The 21,223-nt window shown below is 40.0% G+C and overlaps 1 pseudogene; it reads right to left on the bottom strand.

Annotated features, from left to right (window-relative positions):
• Positions 1-5,816: 5,816 nt before the first annotated feature.
• On the bottom strand, positions 5,817-6,617 carry LOC113078535 (uncharacterized; annotated as a pseudogene).
• Positions 6,618-21,223: the final 14,606 nt, after the last annotated feature.

The following is a 21,223-nucleotide window of genomic DNA, read 5'->3' as shown; positions in this document are numbered from 1 at the left end:
TGTTAAATAAATGTGACTTCATGCCACAAGACTGCTAACTTATGAAGGTACAATTAACACTGGATTTATTTAACATGCATTATGTACCATGTCTTGGGTTCAGTCTAAAATGCATTGAGTAAAGAAGTTAATATACAAGACTTGGTATGTCCTTGTGCTTTGGACACACACTTTCAATAATAAAAAAAGTTATTTGCCCCGTGGTATGGTCTTTTATTTATTTAGACTATTTGTATAATATAAAGTTGTGGCATAGTGGTTAGAGAGTTTGACTCCTAACCCTAGGGTTGTGGGTTTCGAAACTCGGGCCGGCGATAACACGACCGAGGTGCCCTTGAGCAAGGCACTGGTCCCCGGGCGCTGCAGCATGAATGATGAACACTGCTCTTTTTTTACTACTACTTTTTTTTTTTACAGTGTACAGCAATTAACTGTAATTTTTAGAGAATTTTATTGGCAACTTTTTTGCCAGTAAAATCCTGTAAATTCTACAGTACATTTTTTACAGTATCTATCTATCTATCTATCTATCTATCTATATATATATATATATATATATATATATATATATATATATATATATTAGTATTTAGTCCAAAAGGGTTCCTAGTAGTACCATAAGAGCACACAATACTATCTTAAGGGCCAGTTACTATTGTGAGCACCCTAAATATTTTGCTACTATGTTGAGTCACTAATTGATGGCCAACATATTTATTTATTTACAATTTACAGTATTATATATTGTGCAATATGTTTTTGTACAGAAAGTTCAAGAGGAAGACCATCTGACGTATGTAACTGTCAACACGAGAAAATGAGCAACCTTCAGGCTTTTGAGTCCCAATACACACGGTCAGATTCAGAGTCTGTGCATGAGTTTTCAGATTGGTAAGAATCAGCACCATGCTGCTAGCATCATACTAGTATCATCGAAACAAGATACTCACATGACTAGCATATTCTAACACAATTCATGTCATATTGTCATATTTTTATATTCTCATTTTTTGTCCATCCACTGAAAGACTTCTTTGATGTGCGAGAACAAACTTCACTGGTTTCTGTGAATCAAGCGTGCTGATTTGAGCTTGCACTGACCATATTTGATCAGCTCTATGTGCATTAATCAGTGTTTGTATATGAATAAAGTTTAATTTAAATCTGTTCATCATAAAGTCATCATGTATTTTGGGAATTTGTATTAAACCACTTGATTCACTTTTTTTGGAGGGGAGTTGGCTAAAAATAAATTTAAGAGATGTATATCTTTATAAATGTAAAATGTTCAAGAAAACGAGTGGAAGTGAAGCACTTCATTCTGTGAAATGTGGTTTGGTAGACGAACATCTTCTTCATGAGAATGTGTCTGCTGCTGTATGTTTGTGTTTGATGTCTGTTCATGAGTTTGTGTCTGACGTGTCTGTGTCTATAGCATGTGGTTGAAGGGTGTTTTTCCATTTCTGACCATGATTTGAACAGTTTGACACATTTCTCTTCTGTTCACAAAACAAATAAACATGAACATGTGAAACATGAACTTGATTTTCAAGCATGTGTGCATCTCACTTTTTATTTTATGAACTCATGCTGTGACCCTGTAGACAAACTCTGCTAGTTTTAAGAGTTACCAGCTTTATCAAAAACAGACATTAATTCTTACTTCTTATTCTAAACAATTCTCACATACGTTTAAAATATAATTTTTGTCTGCCATTGTCTAGGAGCTGTTTTAAAAAAAAAAAGCAAAATATGATTTACTGTTGTGATATTTATGGTCCCATGCAGAGGTTCAGCAGTTTTTAAATGTATTTAGTCTTGGGGAGTAAATTACGAGAAGGAGCACTATTAAAATAATAATAATTATTATTATTATTTGCAACGCTTTCACTGATTAACTTCCAGAACTGTAAGGACGGAAAGACCAAATCATCCAAATTTTTCTTTGTGCTTAGTCAAATAATACTGATTGTATTGAGGTTATTAAGGTTCACTATCTGATGTATCCCTTGGAATTTCTTTGTAAAGAAAACATCAAATATTTTATATAAATTGCCTAAAATTTCATTTAAGTGTGTACCACAAGCAGTGCATAATATAAAGCTGGAACGTTTTGTAGTGTCAGACATCTGTTGTGGGCATTATTTAGAAAGTGTTCAGATCAATATTGGAATTATATCACATCGACCAAAATTAAGAAATATATTGTGATAAATATTTTGGCCATTTCCTCATTTTGTAAAGGAATAAAGTAATAATAATAATAATAAAATAAGGAAAGAAAAGCTACCCATTTATTTTCAGAGAATTTGATCAATTTTCCAGTTTTATTTAGTAAAATGTTAAAATTAAGCGCTAATTTGTGTTTTTGAGTAAAGGTGAACATTTATTAATATTTAATGACACTGGCAGACACTGCTGCGGCAGTGGGGAGAACGGGAAAGGCTCCTGCGGGAGCAGACACTGCTGCGGCGGTGAGGAGGTACAGGAAAGGCTCCTGCGGGAGCAGACACTGCTGCGACGGTGGGGAGGTACAGGAAAGGCTCCTGCGGGAGCAGACACTGCTGCGACGGTGGGGAGGTACAGGAAAGGCTCCTGCGGGAGCAGACACTGCTGCGACGGTGAGGAGGTACAGGAAAGGCTCCTGCGGGAGCAGACACTGCTGCGACGGTGAGGAGGTACAGGAAAGGCTCCTGCGGGAGCAGACACTGCTGCGACGGTGAGGAGGTACAGGAAAGGCTCCTGCGGGAGCAGACACTGCTGCGACGGTGAGGAGGTACAGGAAAGGCTCCTGCGGGAGCAGACACTGCTGCGGCAGTGGGGAGATACATGAAAGGCTACTTGCTTCGGCTGCTGTAGATGTTGGCTGTGGGAAGAGTAAAAAGGGTTAGTAACATTTGATGGGGCAAGCTAAAAATGAATGGGTAGCCTACTGTGGTACCAGCTTAGCAATTTGTTGCCTAATTTGACAATTCCTCAAGCCTTGTCCACCTTATTATGTTCCTGCTGGAAAAGCATCTTTCCTCTCATTTGGCCTCCGGGCTCTTTGGACGGTCTCCCGAGCGGATACGATTGGAACGCTGTTTTCGCGTTGTATTATGGACTGTGGAAACAGAGGCTTTTGGAAACGATTGAGCATGTTTAGTCTTGTAAGGCGTTGTACCGAAAGACATGATTATAGCAGTAACGTTAACCCCTTACCAGACACCCCCCATTTTTGGCATGGAGACAGAAATTAAAAACCCAAAATAAAGATGTTTCTGTTCATGATTCTTTCTGACTAGATCCATGATCAACATTTGTCCACGAGCTAACACTTTGACGTTTACCGTTCAGGAATAGGAATAGTTTTCCTGACATGATGGAAAATTATCACTGGAATGATGTTTTATCGAAATATTGGTCAAATATAAAAGCCAAAGTCTTTAGACTTCAATTGATACGCGGTTTATCCAGATCAAGTAAGAGAGTGATGTTTAACGTGCTGTGAAAGTGAAACGATAGTAGACTGGGGCCGTTGGCGATGCTTGCAGCAAATTGGTTAACAGCAGTTATGTGCTATTCGCTTCCAAGTGGTTTCTAAAGATATTTACTTGCCAGTTTTTCCGTATTACGGTCCTTAAAAGGCGACAGTAATTTTACTCACACTTGCTATCCTGCATCAAAACACGAGGGCAGATGCGTTTTAAATTAATTTTGAGTGATCACGCCAGTGAATGGTGAAATAGGTCCCTAAATGATTTGGTCCTACCAGAAGACTTGCATGGAATTAAAATTTAAAATTAAATTAAGCTTTTAGCAGACGCTTTTATCCAGAGACTTACAAGATTTTTTCTTTTTTTTTTTTTGAACTTATGTCTGTATAATTTCGGTGAGGTTTAAACGTGGTTAAAAGTGGCATCATCATCCGACGGAACGCTGTATCTGTAGTCCAAATCTATGCGCGATCCACACCCTGGATAAGCGGGTGGAGGTAATGCACCTTTAAACTGTTTGCCAAAACCGCCATAAAACACTAGTAGAAGAAGACGGAACTACGTCATGACGTCGTTTAACAAACTTTAGCTGCGAAACTGCTTTTAGATGCAAACACTTTGGATGCCAACTGCCGTAAAAATCCAATGAAGAAAAAGAAGAACCTGTTTTTAGCGTCTTCGCCTGGAAATGTATTGGTTAACGTCGCGCGGTCCATGGCGCTAGAGGAAGCGGCCTCAAACTGCCACTCGGCCGGAACGCCGTGGTGAAAGACTGAGCCTCGGTGAAAACTGTTCAGCCCAGGCTGGTTGGATTCTTTCTGCTGCAATCCAGCGCTCGACAAGAGCTCGGTCTTGGGCGGCACGATCGTGTATCGAGCGAGGCGAGCTCGGAGCTAGCACGGTCTATTGGCCACCGAACTCACGATTTGTGGCTTGGCGAGGAGAGCAGCTGTAGCAATGACGCTTAATGCTGCTCAACGGCCGTGTTTGGCTGGGTAGAAATAATCTCGGGTCCGGCAAAAGCAGCAGGTCTTATGAATCCCCTGTGTAGCACTCTTCGTTGGTACGAAAATTGGGTCTGTGATAAGGTGACTGACGAAGCGAACCAGCATGCTGATAAACCATCAATGGATAGAGGTAAGTCAGCGATATTTATACTATGGGATTGATTACTTGATTGTGGTCCACCTGTGTTGATTAGGCTAAGTATCTGATGTGCTCCTCCCGAATCTTATTGATAATTACATTTAAAAAGTGTGTGATTTAGTTTCTATCTGTCTGCAGGTAGAAAATGCTGTGAGGCAAGGGAAGACAGGGCTACACTCCTTCTATTTCACCCACATGTTGCCAAAAGTTGTCGATGACTTCGATGATGGAAGGCTGGAGTTGTGTTCCAGATACATGGATGTTGTAAAATCAGCATGACCTGCTTATGTGTATTGGGGTGATTAGTCATTCCTTTTTTAACCCTTTGTCCCCTGTTGTCACAAATGTGTGACAAATCCTTTCTAGCTTTTATTTATTTTTATCAAACTGATTTATTTTCTTTTACTTACTCTTATTTATTTTTATATCAGTCACTTATTTCTTTATTTATTAATTTTATTTATTTAATATTTTATTCCAGTCTTTTTCTTTTTGTGATATTGTGAGATTTTTTTTCCTGTATTTACTTTGTTTCAAAAAATCATCCATTAAGGAGTTAATGAAATTGTCCCTTTGTTATGGAATAGGATCAATAAAAATTAATTAATTTCTTCTCAAATCAATTTGTTTATTGTCATGTGGCAATACTTACAATACAAGAAAAAGAATAGCACTCACAAGTTTTTCTTAGTTAAAACTCTGTTTTGTCTTATCCATAATCACAACACCAGAAAGCGAACAATAACAATAAAACAATACATTTACAAAGGTTTTTCTAGCTGAAATTATTTATATATATATATATATATATATATATATATATATATATATATATATATATACATAAAATAAAGGAATATGTACAATTAAAAAAAAAAAAACAACTGCAGGTAACCCAGGTTTTACTTTTCTTAGGGACTTAAAACTCATGCTAAAAAGGATAGCACTCACAAGTTTTTCTTAGTTAAAACTCTGTTTTGTCTTATCAATAATCACAACACCAGAAAGGGAACAATAACAATAAATTTACACAGGTTTTTCTAGCTGAAAGTATATATATATATATATATATATATATATATATATATATATATATATATATATATATATATATATAAAGAGGAATATGTACAATAAAAAAAAAAAAAAATAATAAAAACTGCAGGTAACCCAGGTTTTACTTTTCATAGGGACTTAAACCTCATGTGGCAGTCGGATGAGTCTGGACCTCATGTTTGCTAAAGCAGCACATATGGTAAGAATCTTGTCCAACCGCGGGGTCATGGAGATGGGGACAGTTTGGGACAGAATTTTGAAGACTTTAAGTCTTCGGATTGCCCTCTCCACATGTATACGGACATTGGACACTCGTCTAGTGCGCGTTACCTCCTCATTGGTCAATTGACCACGCTTGTGGGTAAAGGCAGGAATAATCAATTTCAACTTCCTTTCATGTAGTATATCTCGAATCGTGAAACCCCTGTCAGCATTACCTCATCACCAGGCCTTAGGGCCTCCAGAAACCCACTGTTTATAGTGATAAACTTGTCACTGCTTTTACCAGCATAGGCCTCTGATATAAACATTATCAGCCCATGAGGTGACACAGCAACAAGATATTTGGCAGTATTGGTTCCCTTGTAATGACTGAAAGTGGCACTCCTACAGTTAAGGTTTGTTGCTCTCTGAATAGCCGTTTCAGCACAATCGATGATGCAAGTGGTCTGGGGGTGGTTCTTTTTAAAGGATGGTGGCATGTTAGCACGTATAACACTTCTTGGCAGCCAGGCAACCATGGGTTCAAGCTGCTCCCCCAATGTATCAATCCAGCAAGCAATCACCTTACTTACTTCACCTTTAGACACTTTAAAGCGCTTTGCCACATCCCCTAACACAAGGTTCAGTTTAAGTTTCATGAGGGTCATCAGTATTTGGTCAACAACAGGAATACTACATGATGGTTTACTAAATGGCAACATCGTTTTCACCAAAGTAAAAAAATATACCAGATGCAGTCCTGTGTACAGCAGCTAGGTATCATCATCCACAGTCTGACCCCCAGTCTGCGTCGATTTGTTCACGTGGTCCAACTTTGCCGCGTAGCTGTGGTCAGTTTTTGTTAGGTCCTCCCATTGTGTTGCAGCATCTTTAAACTTCGGCTCGATGCACATTTCTAAAAGACAAACAGCATCAACTATAAATGTATATACCCCACTAACACAGGACAGAGACACATATATCAACAGTCGAACTTATGCTGCAAACTTTAGCTAACCAGAAAAATATCAAGATACACTTACCATCCGATTGCGTGTCAATTGGGTTTCTGTCGAGTTTACGTCTCTTTTGCTGGGGAGGTCGCTCGTATCCCAACCAAAGTTCCGGGAAAGGGTTTTCCTCTGTGGGCTTTTTATCAATGAAGTGATAAGAACAAACAAACAGTCTTTTGGGCGGATTCTTCAACTTCAAAGCCGCTAGCCACTTCCGAGATTCAACATCTGTTTTTGGTTTCTCATACAACGCATACAGGGGAGCACATCCACATTGGCGCCTTGTAGATGGTTGATGGTCGAAACATTCTCCTTCCGACCAAACATTCAGCAATCGCCACGAGTTGTTGCAACCGCGAGCGCCGGTGTTGTGCCGAATTTTGACCCCCTGCCAAATTATTACCCCCCTCGTTCAAATCACTACCTGATTGTCTAATCCTAACCCCACCCCTAATCCTAACCCCTCCCCCAAACCTACCAATACTAGGGGGGTAATAATTTGGCAGGGAGTCAAAATTCGGCACAACACCGGCCGCATTCCTCAAAGAACACTCTAGAAAAACTGGACCGTTGGACTCGACGTCAATCAAAACCAGGACGACGAAGAACATGACGAACACTTTTCTAAAAAGAGACAGAAGATGTCTTTCGAGGTGAGTGTCATAGCGCATACTGCGACTGAAATATACAATTAGCGTTAAGTTATTTGTCAGGGGAAACTTTTCTTTGTAATGATGGCGCTGATAAAAATCTACCAGAGAAATTTTGTGTCTAACCACAGCACAAAGGAGATTATCTTTGAGTTTCCATGTTTCAGACTGGCCAAAATGGTAAGTACAGTAGTGTATAATTCCATCCTTAGTTATGACTTATAACTAACTAATTATGACTATGTCTTTTCTACTTTGCCTTCATCTTAACATAAGCTCCTTTGGGGTATGAGAGACCGTACCAACATTGATGTAGACCAACAGATTCTCTCTCAGCTCTCAGTAATGGCACCTAAAGTCCTTCAAGTTTCACGGAGTCCCCTGATGGAGAAGTTCAGGTGTGTGGTTGATGACTGTGAAGATGACAGACTGAAAAAAGGTAATTAAATCTGCACTGCTTAGATTTTCTGTGTATCACTGACTGACACCCATATCTGCCTGAGATCATACATTCCAGCATTTATCTGTCTTGTGTAATAATAAAGACTAATTTCTAGTTTATTAAAGATAGTAATAATTACTGTCTTAGTAATTAATTGAAACACAAAGAAAACTTACTAGATAAAAGCATCCACCCATGTTATGTTAACCTAATTCTTGTTTTGTTTAAAGGACTAAAGTTGTAAGCAGCTATTCTGCTCTTGCCTGCACTGTTTAAGGAGGACCTGGGGTTGCTGTTTGAAGTTGAGGTGAGCCATGAACAGTTGACTGAGTGTGAAGCAAGTGTAATTAAAGGGTTGGTTCATCGAAAAATCAAAATGATGTTAGTAATAACTCACCCTCATGTCGTTCCAAACCCGGGAGACCTCCGTTTATCTTCTGAACACAGTTGTGACCAATCACGGAAAGTAGGGGGACAAGTCGGTTCTGGGGCATTTTGAGTTATTCACAGATTCTGAAAGTGTAGTCTCCAAGCTTTCCAACGATGTGTAACACATGGAAATCTGATAATATTTGGAGAAGTTGTGGCCACTCAAAAAAGCTCAAAAAGCAGAAAATAGCCTCTAAAGATTGTGCAGTTCTCACCTGTTCTCACTGCTGCGATGGGGCTCATTTACATCTCATTTAGATAAGCCATACCCCCTGTAAAGCTCCCCCTGTAAAGCTGCTTGGTTGCATAGCAATGACAGACACAACGGGAAAAATCGGACCGCATACTATTAATAATAAAGGAGAATGTGCATTGTAAATGTCAGTAATTTATATTTTTTTACTTTTATAAAAATGATTTAGAGGCTGAAATATGTTAGTTTTATCTTTATATAAAAAAATCTTTAATCTTTAAAATGGTGCCATCATTTTTTATGTTATTATTTTAATGTTTATGTAAACAAAAAGTACATATTGATGCAAATTTTATTTGTTATTTGCTGGTTTTCTACATAAAACTTGGTGAATTGATTTTATTGTGTAGCATTAGTACTATTTTAACAGGATTCTGTGATAATCGATGAGCCATGAGCTAGCTAATAACAATAGGTAGATATGGGAAGGTCTAAACATGGACTAAACATGAGATAACGTGTGTTCTTAGAATGAACACAAAACAACAAACTTTGATGTTTATGGAAACTCACCCCGGGGTCTTCTTTGTGGATGTAACCACCCCCGAAGTTTGCACTGTCCGTCTGTTTGCCTCTAAATGTTACGGATTTTCCCCATTTTTCTGTCTTTATCCCCATCAAATGTTACTATCGATATAGCCTCTGATATCTAACGGTCCAACTCGTCTGACGCCAGTCCCAGAGCCATAGAGAGAGAGAGTTGCGACAACGGAAGTTCGAAATGTTTGGTTGTCACGTGATTCATGTAGACTTCAGATAGTTCCAGGAAGTGCGTCAGCGGCCATTCAAACTGATAGAGTAGAATGATAAAACTGCGATTTCTGGTAATAAGGAGTCAATAAATGCATTTATTTTATATATTTATACAACACACCAACATATGTATGTAGCATGAATATGTAGTTATAGCGATGTTGTTTTTAAAATATCAAATCAGGTAATTTTTGAGGATTATTGTTCTATTACCATTATTTTAAAAACTTATTTCAGGCTAACGTTAAGTTGTATAAACACAGGTTGCGGTTGCCTTTTTACGCTACATATTGTTCTTTTTTTCACTGATCTCATGTTAACTTTGATGACTTTTAGATAGTAAAGAGACAGGCTGGTGACAGTTGATTTTCAGCTTGCACTGCACTATACTGTTAGCAGCAGTAATTAGCATGTTAAGTAAATCTAAAATGAAGCTTATTGTTTATAATTCTTACAATTACATATATTAATATAATTATGTACTTATTCATATACACAATATATTCAGGCATACTCGTATACAAACATGTACACAGCCATTCAAAAGTAATGTTGCTGAAAATTCAGCTTGGCATCACATGAGTATATTACATTTTAAAATAGAAAACAGTTATTTTAAATTGTAATTAAATATTACGAGATTACTTTTTTTTCTTTTTTTTATTGAAATAAATGAAATTAACTATTTACAGCAATTCATGAATACATTTCTAATAAATTTAATAGCATGCCAAGCATTTTGTATGTGTCCTATCTTTCATGTTGTCCTTGCATAGTCTCCACCATGGTTTACTGTGCTGCATGGGGATGCTCCACTCGGTCAGAGGAAGGTGTGCAGATGTATGGCTTCCCCGCTGACATGGAGAGGAGAAAATAATGGATGGATCAAGTCAGCAGCAGCAATCTACATATAAATAAAAATTACAACAACAACAAAAAATTGTTAGGTAATTATACTTACATTTATTTTAACCCAGGGAGCTGAGACATTGCAGGGAGTCATCAGTGTTACCTATAACTGTGCATTTAATATGTGGGTAGACAAAAAAAAAAAAGTTGTGTGTGGAAACTAAACTCAAGTCACTATGCAGGAACATTTTGAGGAAAACCAATGTGTCATGACCAAACAATTAAAGATTAGGCTGAGACCAGATGCTATTTCCACAATCTTTGTGGTCAAAAAGAGGATTGCCCCTGCTCCACGATGCACCCCTATACCTGTAAACATATAGCAAATCGCTGCTGATTACAGCTATATTATTTCAGGTTATACATATATAATAAGTACAAACTCGTACTAGTTAAAGTAATATTTCAAATTTTGAAGTGATGTGATATTTTCAATATTTAAAATTAGCAATTCCATGTATTCTCCCTCTATCAGTTTCAAAGGTTAAAAAAAGAATGAGGACACTTGGAGAAGGGAAAGTGACAGTGAAGAAATAGAGGACATAGCTAGAGAGGAGAGACAGGGACAGGTGACACTAGTCAGTCAGCAGCCAGTCAGCATTCCAGTGAACCATCAGCCAGTTACCTGGGTCTATTAAAAAAATTAAAGAGACAAGAAAAAATATAAAAAATTCAAAGGTAGCACTAAGAAAAATAAAGAATGAAAATGCAGCTATTAAAAAAAAAGGTCCCCTCAGCTCTCCTGACCTGCATCCTCACTGATACTCCATCACAGAACAGTCCAGTGGCACCACTAATCCTCCACCCACCAGCACCCACATAATGTTACAGTATATTACTTTTATACACTAACCAGTTTAAGTATAAAATACAGTAGTATTATATAATATAGACATCGGTTTGCTGCTACTTCCGGGAACTATTGAGAGACTCAACGAGCCGCCATTGCTGTAAAAAAAGCGTTCCATTGGAGTCAATGGGGTTGTCGCAACTTTCTCTCTATATGGCTCTGGCCAGTCCAATACATTCTTCCTTGCATCATCTTTGCTCAGTTGTAGATTAGGGATATTATACAGTCTTATTATGCCGCTTTCATCGTCGCTCAGATCGTCTTCAGAATCAGTGAGTGCTTGTTTATAAGCATCCGGCTTGTCGAAGTACTTCAAAACATTTTCGGTGTAACGGTGTAATGGCCACGGTTCAGCTCGTCTGCGATTATCTTTGCGGCGTACATCTTCATTGAATTTTGATATCAGCTACAGCCGGCCAGAGCGCTGGATATTAAGTAGCCACACTTCCCTCGGAGGGCGGGGGCAATAACAAAAGAAACAAAAGCCGGCTTATCCAGTATGGAAATACAGACAGACAATGAAACGCCCCTACTGCGTTCTAGAATCTCCGACAAACAACCTGATTTCAACCTCAAAATGTACGCTTTTAAATATACCAATAGTGCTGTTATCTTTTTTTACTTCGGCGCTCTCCGTCTCGGCAGCCGTATGTGTGTGCGTAACAGTTTACCAGTTACTCAAGTCTGTGCAAACGATGAGTTATACAAAAGTTTTCTGAGTATGCTGCTTCATTGGTCTCTCCGGCATGCATCCACATGACCCACAATGTTGCAGTGAACACAACTACTCAGCACATCTCTAATGAAAACAACAGAAAACAAGGAAACATACATATCCGCTCTGTTCAATGCTGTACACACCAGCATGCGTGTTCCGTACTACTACACACATAATTCCCTTCCGCTTGAACTACAATTTATGTCCTTACAACATTAAAGGAACAGCTCCCTATTTCCCCTTTGTTCCACAACACTACCCCCACTCTGGATGGTAAGTAACTATAACACCAATCCAGCAGCCCTTGCACAACAACATGAAATGTATCAACATTTAACATTGCAAATAACAGAAGAAATACATCCAACATACTGCCTCCTGTTTCTTTTCTTTTTTTTTCTTTTTTTTTTTCTCTGAGGCAACTCAACTTGATTGAGCACAGTCCATGTCAGCTAACTCCACTCAATAGAGATACTAGCCTTCGTAATCCAGCCCCACGTGACAGGGTAAACAGTCCATAAGGCAGAGGGTAGCAAGGTGCTTGGATGGGAAAAAGGATGGCATAAAAGTTAATTGCACAGTCCCTTTTTGGAAACAGTCCAATTAGTGGATGGAATCTCTCTTCCACATTGCCCCTTTTGAAGAAGGGAATAGCAGCTGAGCATTTACACACAAAAATAATAATAATACTTTGTTGTTGATGAACTCACCCATAGGCACAACAAATAACATCCACTGGGGTCAACATAGAAAATAAAAATAAAAATTAATGCAACACTAATTCTCTTTTAACAGTAGAACAGTTGTTATGTTTGTCAAAGTCTCTTTTCCTCGAGCATCAGTTTGTCAAGTCACCAAACCACTTTGGTGGTCTCTTAAATCGTTGCGGCCTACCCCCGATTTGGCCGTTAACAGTCCATGGTTGACTTGGTTGCACCGTGCTACCTTCTCCGCACTGCACATTTCTATCCTCCTGTTTAGTTATTGACACATCAAGTACAGGCACCTGCTCCATGCCGCTGTCATTTACAATTTCCTCTGCAAAGAGGTGAGTGAGGCCAAGGTCAAGGTCACTAAAGTTAGCTCCAAGACTGGGAGTAGGAACCTCCTGGGGTTGCAAGGCTTCCAAACTTTTAAACACCCAGCCATTTTCCAGAGGTTGTCGGGAATGATACATCTTGAGCTTATCGTGATGAACGACCTTCACTTTTGTCTTTGGACCCTTCTGGATTCGATACACCAAATCATCCAAGTGTCCCAGAATGAAGTAAGGACCCTCATAAGCAGGTAGAAACTTCCTGATCTTATTTTTCACCCTTTTAGTCCCTTTTATGAGGTACCAGACAGCATCACCGACCTTATACTGTGTCCTCGCCACATTCTTGTCATATTGCTTTTTGGCACGTTCAACGGAACGACCCAGTTGCTCTCTGGCAATTTGATATGCCAACTCCAACCTTTCTCTCATTTCAGCAACATATTGTGGGGGAGTAGGAGCTGAGTTTTCACTAAGAGGCAGCCCTACAACTAGATCAGCAGGCTCCGTCAACTCCCGGCCAAATAGCATCATGTTTGGGGTGAAACCAGTGGAACTATGCTTGGTAGCTCGGTAAGCCATCACAGCCATGGGAACCATGAGATCCCAGTCCCAGTTACGCCGCTCTGAGTAGCCAGTATTTTCTGGAGAGTGGCGTTAAATCGGTCCACTTGTCCATCCGACTTGGGGCGGAAAGGTGTCGTTCGAGTCTTCTCAATTCCTAGTAATTCACACATCGCTTGGAAAACACAAGATTCGAAGTTGGAGCCTTGGTCACTATGTAGTGTCGCCGGTGCTCCGTAGTGACAGACCCATTCAGTAACTATAACCTGGTCGTTGGGTAGGGGGTAGGCTTCCACCCACTTAGTGAAATAGTCCTGCACCACAAGAATATAACTGTTGAATCGTTCTGTTTCATTCATGGGGCCCATCAAATCGACGGCAATCCTCTCCATTGGAGCCCCCACCCGAACAGTGCCCATTGGCGCTTGCAGGGTCTTTGTGGGTCGAGCCTTCGCAGCACAGCTGGCACACGTGCGACACCAGAGTGTAACATCCTCCCGCATCTGGTACAAGTAATACCATGACTGTAATCGGAACAGCGTCCGCTCCACCCCAAAGTGTCCACCCACTGGTCCATCGTGCATCTGATGCATGACATCTTTCCGAAAGACTTTTGGCCAACTGTCCTTCTGGTTCTTTCATGTTTATCAGCCACTGCAGACTACTATGATCTGTCCGCACAACAAACGGTCTGCCCAAAAGATATTGACGGAAATGTGCTGAGAACTCCACCACAGCCAACAACTCTCTCCGTGTGGTGCAATAACTCGCTCCCTCAGTGTCAATCCTCGACTGCCATAGGCTAGTACGCGTTCCTCGCCATGTTGGAGTTGGGATAACACAGCTCCGATTCGAAAATTGCTGGCGTCCGTATCGAGAATGAGGTCGCCATGATCCATAGGATACCCCAGAACAGGAGCGGTGGTGAGTAGCTCCTTCAGTTTTTCAAATGCTTGATTACTTTCAGGGGTCCATTGAAATCTGGCATTCTTTCGCAACAGATCATGAAGGGGCTTGGCCACTGTGGCAAAATCTCTGACAAAGCGCCGTTAGTAAGATGCTAAACCAACGAATTGTCGGATTTCATTAACACTTGAAGGCTGTGGCCATTCTCGAATCTTTTCCATCTTCTGAGGATCAGTGGCGATGCCTTCCTCTGAAACTACATGACCCAGATAGATCACCTGGTGGCGGAAGAGGCAGCACTTAGCAGGTTTCAACTTGAGGTTGGCCTGGCGCAACCTTTCGAATACCTGTGCTAGGCGCTGAATCATTTCTTTGGCATCCCTCCCCAGAACAATTATGTCATCCAAATAGACTAAGCAAATTTCCCATTGTAGTCCAGTCAGGACTCAATCCATTAAGCTCTGGAACGTCGCTGGAGCGTTGCACAGCCCAAATGGCATCACGTTCCATTCGAATAGCCCCTTCCTGCTGCAGAACGCAGCAGCCTGCCGTGCCCTCGGAGTCAACTCCACCTGCCAATAGCCTGAAGCTAGATCCAGGGTTCTAAACCATTTTGCCATAGACAAAGTGTCCAAGGTATCCTGGATTCGCGGAAGGGGGTAAGCATCCTTAATAGTGCGTTCATTCAGGATTCTATAGTCCACACACAGTCTGTATGTCTGAACTTTCTTCCGGACCATAACAATTGGCGAAGCCCAGCTGCAATGGCTAGGGGCAGCTTAACCAGTGTCAAGGTTTTGCTGGATCTGTTCGTCAGCACTGCGCTGTTTCTCAAAAGCCACTCTTCGGGGTTGCTGTTTTACCGGTGGGCATGGTCGTATTTGGATGTCATGTTGTACCAGATTGGTGCGACCAAGGTCCATCTGTCCAGCCGAGAAAACGTCACCATAAGTGCTAAGGAGTCCTGCTAGCTCTTCTTGATCCGATTTCCCAAGATGCACTATACTCTAAGCATATAAAGATTGCAAGTGACTTAGAACAGTTGTGGTGGTTGTGCTTGCGTTTGGCAGCTCAGAGTTGGCAACCTTTACGACATTTGCAGGCTGTAGAAACCCGGCAATGGCCCCCTTCCTTACTTGCACGGCCTCGGTGCCTGGGTTATACAGTCTTATTGGAATCTGTTTATTGGGATGAGCATCAACTACAATCCGTGCCACCAACACTCTGTGTTTCTCCATAAACCCTTTTGTTGGACTCAGTAACACATTGCCCTGCACAGGCTCTCGGAAATGTGCATTTCCTGGCACGATATATTCACGTCCTGCTTCCAGAACAGCGGTGCGTGCTATTCTTACAACGTGTGCCCTGGGTTTATTTTTGGGATTAAAGTAAGGTTTCTGCTCCCCGAACAGTACAATTTTCTGACTGCCTAAGTCGAGACGTGCTCGTGCTTGTTCCAGGAACGGATTTCCAAGAATTGTTTCTGTGTCCTCTGTTACATCGGCTACAATGAAGTTAACGCTGACTGTGTGTGTTCCGACCTGTATCGGCACATGGACCTCCCCAAGAACATTCACATTTATAGGGCCTATTCCTTGCAGAGCCTGTATTGTCGATAGTTCAAGTGGGGGTCGAACTCCTTCATTAATAGCCTCATAGCAGTGACGGGGGAGCACATTCCTTCTCGCTCCGCTGCCCAAGAGAGTACATAGCTCCATGCTGTATAACAGTGTGTGTATACACATCTCAGGACCAGCGCCCTTTACCTGGAGAAGGTTGGAAGTAGGTTGGATGTCAGCAGAATGGTGTAGTACTGGAGTTACACGAGGCAGATCGAGCCTGGGTGAAGGGCAGTTCCGTCTCATGTGTCCAATGCCTTGGCAGTTGTGGCATACAATCTCTCCCCAATTAATTTTCCCTCGTTTGTTGAATCTTAACTGGTGCGGTTTGGATTCCATTCTGAATGCTTTCTGATTTGATCAGAGTGTGGCGACACTGAACCCTCTTCTTCACTTTCAATCGGTTCGGGGCATTCACGGACTGCTGCAGCTCTGGCTCTCCGTTCACTTGGCCTTGTGGCTGACTGCATGAGTTGTGTTACACTGGCGGCAGTTCGTCGTGTGGTCTCGTATCTATGAGCAATATCGTAAGCACGACCTAGCGTACGTGGGCGCTCTTCCAACAGTCTGTGCACAATGTCAGCGTCCCACATGGCATTAGTGAACACTTCAACGCTGATGGAATCCTGCTCTCTTTCAGAGCGATCTGCATAGACAATGGAGACTTTCTCATAGATATCATCTCTTAGCACATGTAGCAGCTCACCTGCCTTGCGGACCCTCTGCCTTAGTTCTATCCCGATGGCAGCTGCATGCTCGGATGACGGCCCGTACGCGGCATCCATTTCCTCCACAATGCGAACGTAATCCCATCTACCCGACCTGGGGTTTTTATTTATCACAGCACCTGATGCTCCAACCAAACAAAACCTCATCTGCACAATCATTGTCCTTTTAGACCAGTGATTAGCTCTGGCACAATCCTCGAAACGATTTAGGAACTCTCTCCACGACATTGAACCATCAAACTGACCTGGTCGGAGAGTAGGAATTCTTTCTCTTGGGGTACTGCATTCCTCTCCACTGTCAGATGATAGATCGTAACATGCCTGATGTGGTTTTCTTCCCTGCAGGCTGGGTCTAATAACCTCAGGAAAATAACTCTCATCAGCATTCATATAAGCAGTTTTATTTTCAGCGTCATGAACACTATGCTGAACTGTACCACTCTGATGTGGAAAACGATTAATTGGTGACATATATTGTGACATTGGTTTAGCAGTTAGGTCTTTGTACACTGCTTGTGGGTAGTAGTTCAGATTTGCTGGCGTGCTCTGTATGTAACATGGTTTGTCAATTCCACTGTCATATGTAAACTCACTTTCCACAACACTTTTGAAGGGGCTGGTTTCACTCATGGTCTGTGGTGGTATTTTTGATCCGTTAACTGTAGCTGATTGAGGGCAAGGGACAAAACTTTGCTTGAACGGATTATTTTTACTTTCACTATTGGACACTTGAACATCCAATTAATTTAACCAATCCGCGAATGAGTCAGTTTTTCCTCATTCCCCGTCATTACAGACATAGCAGGGTTCAATTGACTGCTCTTATTTGTATGAGAGTATTTTCCCGTCATCCCCGCTCTCTCACGATCTGTCATGTTGCTCTCTCTCTCTTGATAATATCTGCTTCAGTTTACAGATTGTCCATATAACTCACCAAATGCGACGAACAAGATCCCTGACGAGCCCCCACTGTTATCTTTTTTTACTTCTGCGCTCTCCGTCTCGGCAGCCGTATGTGTGTGCGTAACAGTTTACCAGTTACTCAAGTCCGTGCAAACGATGAGTTATACAAAGTGTTCTGAGTATGCTGCTTTATTGGTCTCTCCGGCATGCATCCACATGACCCACAATGTTGCAGTGAACACAACTACTCAGCACATCTCTAATGAAAACAACAGAAAACAAGGAAACATACATATCCGCTCTGTTCAATGCTGTACACACCAGCATGCGTGTTCCGTACTACTACACCCATAATTCCCTTCCGCTCGAACTACAATTTACGTCCTTACAACATCAAAGGAACAGCTCCCTATTTCCCCTTTGTTCCACAACACTGCTATCTCAAACACGGAGAGGCTTCTTTGTGATCTCAAATAACAGATTCTGCAAAAAAAAAAAAAAAAATCACAGCTTCTTTCTCATTTTGCTCGAAAGTTGTACTGCCGACTTGTGTCACTGGTTTCCGTGACGGGTCACAGTTTTAAGATATTTTAGATTTAGTCCGAGAGCTCTCAGTCCCTCCATTGAAGCTGTGTGAACGGTATACTGTCCATGTCCAGAAAGGTAAGAAAAACATCATCAAAGTAGTTCATGTGACATGAGAGGGTCCGTTAGAATATTTTGAAGCATCAAAAATACATTTTGGTCTAAAAATAGCAAAAACTACGACTTTATTCATCATTGTCTTCTCTTCCATGTCTGTTGTGAGAGAGTTCAAAACAAAGCATATTTGTGATATCCGGTTTGCGAAAGAATCATTCGATGTAACCGGATCTTTTTGAACCAGTTCACCAAATCGAACTGAATCGTTTTAAACGGTTCGCATCTGTAATACGTATTAATCCACAAATGATTCAATTAATTTATCACACTCAATGAATTGAATATTAGACTTATATATATTGCTATAAAATGTACCAACATATCTTGAAATGTCTAAAGAATTAGAGGTAATGTTATTATCAATTTTAAGAGTATTTAAATTATTTCCTTTCTCTAAAGCAAAGAAATAACTCTTAAATAAATAATTTTTTTTCTCCTTGCTCTAGCCATTTTGCTCGCGACCTTACAAAAGCTCCTTTAGCCATATCAATATACATATCATCTATTTCCTCTTTTAATTTTTTCATTATAGTTTCTTCTTCCTCTTAAAGATTATTCTTCATCATTAAAATATTTAAATTATCTATAATGCTTATTTCTTTTGCTATATTCTTTTTTTATTGCTTTACTTCGTTTAGTTGCTATTTCTCTAATTTTAAATTTGAAAAATTTCCATTTTTGTATGTGATTCACATCTTTATTATCAAATATACTTTTTGCTGTTATTTTGACTAAATCACAAAACTCCTTATCTTTTAATAAATTATTATTTAGTTTACAATAACCACGTATATTACCATTTTGTTGTTTTATTCCTGCTAAATGGATTGCAATTAATTTATGATCAGAAAATGGAGCATAATTATGTGATGATTCTGCCACAAATTGCAGACAAGAGGGAGATATAAGCCATAGATCAATTCTAGACTGAGAGGATCTACTAACATTGCTCCAGGTAAATTCGTTAATATCAGGGTTTAGAAAACGCCAAACATCTATAATTGCTAGTTGTTCACAAATATATGCAGTACTTTTGAATCTCGAATGTGGAGTTAATCTTACAGGTACTCTATCTACAAGACCATCTGGAGCATCATTAGTCACCTCCAATAATTAAATGTGCCCCTTTTTATTTGTTTTTAAAGACTTCAAGTTTCAAACAAAGTTGTAAAAACATTATTTTTGCTTGAGCTGTATTGTTATAGTTGTATAAATTACAAACTATAAAAAAAGAATTGTCTAATTTGAGAACCAAGATTATCCATCTACCCTCATTTGAGGTCATTGATTCAATGTTATCTCCTTTAAATTCATTAAGTAAAATGGCGACACCTGCAGACTGTTGGGAGGCATGACAGAAATGTGGACACATGAATTGGGTGGTGGTGACTGCAGCAACAGAGGTGGCCTGGGGTGGAGTCAAATTCCCGGCCTGATTTACTGTCCCAGTCCGCCACTGACTGATACTCATATTCAGAGTGAATATGTAAATCAATGATATTTATATGTTTGTATATTTGCTTGTTACATTTATAATCCAGTCATTATGAATCTGTTAAAACATATCCTAACACTTTACTGATGTATATTTTTGTCCCACTATCCCAGATTTATAATAAATGGTAATCTCTTCAACAGCTGTTTCCAGTGATGATGAAGAAGTAGTGTCTGTGTCTGTGGAGGGAGATCAGGTCACTTTAAACACTGATGTGACCTTAACCCCTCAACAAAGAATAAGATGGTACTATAATGACATTCGCATTGCTCAGATAATTGGAGAACAGAGTGAGATCTGTACAGATGAGTGTCCTGAGACATTCAGAGACAGACTGAAGCTGGATCATCAGACTGGATCTCTGACCATCATGAACACCAGAAACACAGACTCTGGAGAATATAAACTACAGATCATCAGCAACAGCATCAGTGAAAAGATCTTCAAAGTTACTGTCACTGGTAAATATGCATTGTGTCTTTTTCACCTTCACATACATGTCAAATAATTAACACAACTAACACATGCTGTTCACAAAACTGTTATTACAACCATATAAACGACCATAAAATATATATATTTTTCAGCAATCTCTGCAATCTGATAAGTATTTTTCTTATATAGTATTCTGTTAGCCTGGGTGCCAGCCCAAACCCCGCCCATAACTAGAATATGAGAATGATGAAGTCAGGCTAGTATTCTGTTCTAATGAGAAATAAAAAGAGACCAAGATAGATTAGATTTCTGACACAGACTCACCCTATTTCATATTTAATCATTGTTTAAATCAAGGTGGATCTTACAAAGTACATATACTTCACATTCCTAATTCTGTGTATTTCTTTTAACTAATTATATTTATTTTAACTAATTTAGTGTGTTTTGTGAATGAATGTTAAAATATATTCAGCTACCAACATGGTTCGTGCTGTTGAAATGTGTGTGTAGACTAAATACATGCAACAACGGCTTCCAAAACTATAAAATATTAACAAGACTCAATATTTGACCTTCAATGGGCTAATATTCATCAGGGGTCTAAGGGTCAATCTTTATCAACTACATATAAACTATTTTCACAGCACTTTCTTGATGTATATTTTCATTCTATCCTAAATGTCATGTAGTATTATCAGTTTATATCTTTTCAGGTGCGTCTGGTGCGGATAGAGGCGAGTGTGTGATGGGGGGAGATTCAGTAACTCTAAACACTGATATAAAAACAAACCAAAATGACAGAATTAAATGGTTTTATAATGACACTCGCATCGCTCAAATCACTGGAGATCTCATCTGTACAGATGTTGAGTGTAATGAAGGGACTGAGAGATTCAGATACAGACTGAAGCTGGAACCTCAGACTGGATCTTTGAC

Source organism: Carassius auratus, unplaced genomic scaffold (assembly GCF_003368295.1).
Source record: "Carassius auratus strain Wakin unplaced genomic scaffold, ASM336829v1 scaf_tig00025933, whole genome shotgun sequence".
Lineage (NCBI taxonomy): Eukaryota > Metazoa > Chordata > Actinopteri > Cypriniformes > Cyprinidae > Carassius > Carassius auratus.
This window is presented reverse-complemented; position numbering and strand designations above follow the sequence as displayed.